We start from the raw sequence: 6,756 nt of genomic DNA, 5'->3' as shown, positions 1-6,756 counted from the left end.
TTAAATATGGAACGCTTCACGAATTTGCGTGTCATCCTTGCGCAAGGGCCATGCTAATCTCTGTATCGTTCCAATTTTAGCAAATGTGATCCCGAAGCAAGCACTAGACCAGTAGTTATCAACAGGGGTGATTTCCCCCCAGGGGACATTTGGCAACGTCTGGAGACACAGACTGGTCATCACACCCAGGGAGTCGGGGCGTGCTACTGGCATCCTGCAGGCCTAGAGAAGCATCGTAGCTCAACACCCGGCTCTGCTGCACAGGACAGGCCTCCTCGACAAAGACTTGTCTGAACCAAAACGTCAGCAGAGCCAAGGTTGAGAAATCCTGATCTAGATGTTAATCAAGGTGTGTAAATAAGAGGATTTAAGCAAGCCCTTCCCTCTTCCAATTGGCACAAAGCCCCGCACGGAAGCTACACCCCATGCCGGAGCCCCGTTTAGGCCTCGCAGTGGCCTGATTCAGCAGATCACACTTTCATAATGTAATGCAATTCTTCCTCATTTTTTTAAATGTTATTTGGGCCCTTTAATATAATTTGGCAAGCTATTATAGTTGTTACAGCTGCTAGTTTTGCCCTCAATACTGATTTCACTTATGACCTCAGCCGGAATAAGATTTAAAGTTTGAGATGATGTAAGTGAATAAGGATTATTAGATTTATTCATATGGCAATTTAAATAAGAAACTGCCTGGCTTAGAATAAGTGGTAAATGAAAAATGCTAGTGATTTATAGACCTGTCCATTTTAAAGATTTATATGATGTGTGGGATGATTAAGTAAGAGACAGGCCTGATTATATGAAATATGTAATTTTTGTAAATGCAATATTGGAAGCAAGCTGCTAAACAGTGCTGCATGGCAACTCTCGGCAAAGCAATTTTTATTCTATGATTATTGTAAACCAGTATGCAGAGTCATGTGCGAATTACCCACAGAGTCCTCTCTCTAATTCTTTATAGTCAGATGGAAGTGTGTTCACAGAAAATGCATCAAACTTCAGCCCTTGAAACGTCGGTCCCATCGGTACCCCAAAAGACAGGGCAGGCTGCTGATTTCGGACCTGACTCAGTGATTGGCCACCTGAGTAATTCTCTTCTGCAAAGGACTTGGCCACACTGTTCCGGTCACAGCAACCGACTTACGAAATGGAGATTATCCATTTGTCACATTGCAGTGACATGCTTTGGGGAAAATACTCATGACTCCAAAGTACAGTGAGTCAGAAGGAGAAATGCAAGATGCTGGGATGGATTTCCTTTCCCCGTTGTGAATCCTGTTCTCATCAAAGTAGCACCTGGAGCCTGAAAACTCAGAGGGCTCCGAGGGGATTCAGAAGTCTCAGGATGCCTCCTCCTCTGGGGATCCTCAGGATCCCACAGGGAAAGTTGAGGCCCAGGGCCTCCCTGAGGTTTTGTGCAGAGCTCAAAGGCAGCCAGAGGACTGCCATGGAGGAATGAGCCATGGTTGGATTGTTATCTCCCATGAGTGGGAAAGATGTAAGAGATATTATTAGTATTTAAATTGCTTTGACAGCTGCTCGGTATAAACAAAAAAGACAAAGCAAAACACTTATCTTTGTAGCAGTCATATTTCTTTCACAAATGGAGTGTAGGAGCTTGGATAAATTGTCCAGATTGTCAACTCAGAACTCTAGCTTCTTTATCCATTTCTTAGGATTGGTATTTAGAGGTACGAAAGGGATAGTGAAAGGAAAGCCCTGTGTAAAGCAAAGGGCAACATCCAAATGCAAATAAAGAGGCTGAGAAGAGACACCAAGGCCAAAGCGGAAACAGAAACCACCTTTGTTCAATAAACATCCGTCAAGGCCCTTAGAGTGACTGAGAGGGGTAACTCAGGAGACCTCAGGGGAGCTCAGGGCTGAGTTTGGGGATTATCTCAATTTTCCAGTGTTCAAACAACAAATTAAGTGCTGAGGATGAGAGTAATTCAGCTGCAGAGGTGGGGGGCGGTTAGCAAAAAAGAAAACTTCACAGAAGAAGTAACATTTAAACATTCCGCTCCTGCAGCCCCTAGAGGAATTAGACAAACAGAGAAGGGAGACTCCTAGTCCATCCCCGTGTTTGTCCACACTGGCTCTGAGATTACTGTCAGAAGGTGAAGGAAATTACCAACATGCATTTGGTTCGATATCAGAAGCCAGGGACACACATACAGTACACTTTCTGGAAGAGAGTGACACAGTGTTCTGCAGATCTAGAAACTTGCAAAGCTGGCAGGGACCAGAAACTCTTAGATTCCAACCTCATATTGAAATCTAACATTCTTCAGAAAATATGTGGAATTTCCAGTGAATTATAGCAATTATGCTCACACTGTTCCTTCTCTGATCAAATAGAATTCTTTTCAACTTTTAATGGGGCTATGGATTTTTAGCAACTAATTTGAATTCTCCAGTATGGTGATTTTAATAAGATAAATATTTTTCTTTCATTTAACAGTAAATGGTTTGCTCCAGAGCCCTGATAAACTGCTTATTATTTCTGAAAAAATCACCTTGCCCATCTTGATTAAATGTGATGGCATATAGAAAGAATCGTGTTAACACAAAACGATTTTTAAAAATTCAAAATATATATCTAATCTTTTAGCTCTGGGTTTCTTTCAGGAACCTTGAAATCATATGCTCAGCTTCTCTAAGACAAAAGAAAAGAACGACAAAAGGAACTTGGGCTGTCAAATTATGGCTAGCCTCACTCAGAAAAGAGAAATATTTTAGTTCCTAACTGGAGACATTGCCATGGAACAAAAAGTATAGGTCAAGGGAGAGAAGAGCAAAAGAAATAATAAGATGCATTTGTTTGTTGGAACTTTATCACCATGCCTTTCTAAAAGCCTACTTATCCAACAGAGGTAGGTTTTAGATTTATTTCCTAATTACTACATTAACAGATCCCTGAACATTTTCCTGATCAGTTTTATGAATTGATTAATAAGGCAATCATAGTTTGGGAAAGCTTTTATATGCCACTTGATATTGATGTCATCAATTTTTTAAAAAATGGCCAACTGAACACCTGATATCCAGTAAAGGCATGTTCAAAAATTGCAGTCTTAGAAAGATAATGGAATGACCGTGACCTCAAGTACTTTGAGCCAAATGGCAACTGTCAACTCCTGATAGCAGTATTTGACCTCAGAGCCAGGTGACAGAAACCAACCTGAAACGACCATTTTCTCAAATTCAGTTAAAGATAATAAACCATGTTGGGAGAAATCACCCACCTGAGTAGGGAAGCCTCTTATAATCAATGACCTAGAAACACACACCATGATTTGGGTGGAAAGGATCAGCTGCTAAGGGACTATGGGAATTTGTTGCTTTCGATTAAATATCCACTAGACTTTGGCAGAGTTTTTGGTTTTGGTGATTGTTATTGCTTTGCTTTTTTCTGATTCACTTTTAGTTCTTCCCAAGGAAAATTTCAACCTACATAAAAGTAGAGAGAACAGTATAATATATCCCCATCTCTATCCATCATGGAGCTTCAGTAATTACCACCTCAGGCCACTCTTGTTTCATATATACTTGGGCATCATATCATTTCACCCATAATTTTAGTGAATATTTAAATAAACTTTTTTTAAAAGTACAATCCAGGGATGCCTGGGTGGCTCAGCGTTTGAGCATCTGCCTTCTGCTCAGGGTGTGACCCCAGGTCCGGGATCCAGTCCCGCATCAGGGTCCTTGCAGAGAGCCTGCCTCTCCCTCTGCCTGTGTCTCTGCCCCTCTCTGTGTGTTTCTCATGAATAAATAAATAAAATCTTTTTTAAAAAAGTATGAATCCAAAACCATATTCACCACTAAAATTTAACAACTCTTTAATTTCATCAAGTGTCCATACAGCGTTCGTTTTTCCTAGTCATCTCCTAAATGCTCTTTTTACAGTTTGTTCCAATCATCCAAATAAGGTCCACACATCACAGTTGGTTGTCATGGCTCCTGAGTCTTTTTTAGTCTATAGGTACCCCTCCTCCACTTTAATTTTCCTGGCCATTCAGTTATTGAAGACATAGAGTCATTTGTCCTAGAGTTTCCCACATTCTGGGTTTTGCCCTCTGTGCCCTATTATTTTCTGAGAAGTGACAGTTAGATGGAGCCCTGATTAGATTCAGGTTTGATTTTTTTGACAAGACCACTTTATTAGAGGTGTCATGTGCTTCCATCAGAAGCGTCATGGTGTCTGGTTGTCTCTTTCTGTGATGTTGGTGGCTATTGATGATCGATGGTCTCTGTAATATAGTCTGTTTAGAGAGAAGCATTGAACCACAACATTCGGAAGATTTTGTTTAAAAAAAAAAAAGAATACAAATAATTTTACTCTGCCCTAGGCACTGTGTTCTGCAGCACACATGCCTCATGTAATCACTCTAACACCTCTACAAAGTGGTGCTAGGGGAGAATTTGAACTCCCAGTCCTTCTTCCTCCAAAGCCCACTGTCTGAGCTATCACAGAAACAAAGTGCCTTGAGCGGGGGACGTGCAACTGCAGCCAAAAAATGTTTGAATCTTAACAAAATACATTTACTTATTCTTTTAAAGTGGATCAAAGTATCAAGTAACTGTTTATTAACTGGCAAACACAATCATTGAAGGGGCCTATCATCTGACAGAAGATGTGTGTTTGCCTGTAGTCAGTGCCATGTAAGCAGAGGTAGGAAAAGAGAAGGTTCGGGATGGCCTGGGCCAGATAGCACCATGAATGTCACCAAATTGGCTAGAAGCTATGATGTGCTGTTTTAAGCCAGCTCCGCCCTTTGCACAAATCAACTTAGAGTTATGTTACCCACTCTCCATGTGCAAGGGTTGCCAAAATCAGAGTCATTTCATTAATCTCCCATGCCAGGGAGAGGTGGCTATATATCACTCCAGGTTACATTGACAGCAAGACAATAGCATTACATTTCCACAGTGCATCAATTAGCATTTCCCTCAATTCATTTGCTATCAGAGTCTGTATAAAAATACCTTATAGCTAAAATATGTCTCTCTTTTAGGTTTCAACAAGACTCACTTCAGGATACACATTTTATTTTCCGGCATAAAGGAAGAAACATGGAAACTTCACTTCAAATGACATCTCTAAGCAAATAAAAAGATTAATATATTTTTTAAATGCTTGTCTCATTCCCACCAGGGAATGGTGCCTTGTGGATTAGAAGGAAGAAGAGGAGACAGGGGAAGAGGAGGGAAAGAAAAGGAGAAAAGGAAGGACTCAAACTTACAGCATTTAGGATGCTAGTGCTAATTACAATATTTAGGAAATTTAAATAAGTGTCAAAAACAAAACGAGGTAACCAGACACAGATGCTTTGTCCTTCAAATGTATCTTTAGGGACGCCCGGCTGGCTCAGCGGTTGAGCATCTGCCTTCAGCCCAGGGCGTGATCCTGGAGTCAGAAGATCGAGTCCCACATCGGGCTCCCTGCATGGAGCCTGCTTCTCTCTCTGCCTGTGTCTCTGCCTCTCTCTGTGTGTCTCTCATGCATAAACAAATAAAATCTTTAAAAAATAATAAATGTGTCTTTAAAAATAAGATGACCTAGCAAACTCAAAATTCCTACTTCCTCACATATCTCCATCCCTCACAACTCACTTGATCTGTGCCTAGGACTCTAATCCGAGATGCTGGCTCATTTATAAGCTCCAAAGGGGTCGCCCCAATTTTCTCAGCAGTGTTTGCCAACAAGAAATAGTGTCCTGGTAGAGATGACCGTAAACCATTCTCTGAAATGGCATTCCTTCCCAGTTCTTTTTTTAAGAGCAATTGAAAGACGATCGTGTATGATAGGACAAGAAGAATCGTTTTCAATAGAGTAAGCTGTTATTGAAAATAATGAGATCTCGAAGAACGCCCCATAAAATAGAAATCGGAGGCAGCACAGAGTCCAAGGATTTGTGCCATCATCACTTTACTGTTGCCACAACCTCCAGGAAGCCTTCCCACTGCCCAGATCCACTCACAAAACTCACTACGGTTTGGGAGTGTCTGTGTAACCGCGCATTGCATGTCAGCGCTTGCAAACAATCCCGCCGCTCGGTTACCCGCGGTTCTGCCTTAGCCCCCCCCCCCCCGCCCCCAACCCATTGCATGTCACGGGACCGTGAACATAAATTTCCCTAACGCCGAGCACCTCTTACACCGCGCGTCGGAGGGACCGCTCAGGGAGCGTAAGGTCCCGCCAGCAAGGCCGCGGAAACAAAGCCGGGCGGCCGGGACCCGCGCGCACCCCGCGCGCTGCAGACAAAGGAGAACCGGGGCTCCCGGGGCGCGGCGAGACCGGCGCATGCGCCGTGCTGGCGGGATCCGGTGGCGCGGAAAGCGCGGGCACCCGAGGCCGTCCCCGCTCCCAGCAGGTCGCCAGCCCCGTGGGTCGGGGCAGGGGGCGCCATCCCTCTTAGGCTCAGTTTCCTCGTCTGCAAAATGAAGAAAATATCACTTTGCAGATTTTTTTTTTGAGGCTTTAGTCATTTATTCACGAGATTCACGGGGCGGGGTGGGGGGCGGGGGCAGAGACAAGGCAGAGGGAAAAGCAGGCTCCGTGCAGGGAGCCCGATGCAGGACCTGATCTCGGGAGCCCCGGATCCCGGGACCCCCGGATCCCGACCTAGGCAGAGAGAGAAGCAGGCTCCGTGCAGGAAGCCCGACGTGGGGGACTCGATCCCGGGACCCCCTGATCGCGACCTGAGCCCAGGGTACGCGTTCAACCCCTGAGCCACCCAGGCGCCCCAC

The 6,756-nt window shown here is 43.9% G+C and overlaps 1 non-coding gene across 1 annotated transcript; it reads right to left on the bottom strand.

The window, feature by feature from the left end:
• LOC140609640 (U6 spliceosomal RNA) lies at positions 1-104 on the bottom strand. The gene has a single exon (XR_012011394.1). It is a non-coding gene; the product is annotated as a U6 spliceosomal RNA (small nuclear RNA).
• Positions 105-6,756: the final 6,652 nt, after the last annotated feature.

The sequence above is a fragment of the Canis lupus genome, chromosome 18, assembly GCF_048164855.1.
Source record: "Canis lupus baileyi chromosome 18, mCanLup2.hap1, whole genome shotgun sequence".
Taxonomy (NCBI): domain Eukaryota; kingdom Metazoa; phylum Chordata; class Mammalia; order Carnivora; family Canidae; genus Canis; species Canis lupus.
Note: the sequence above shows the minus strand (reverse complement) of the source record. Positions and strands in the feature narration are given on the sequence as shown.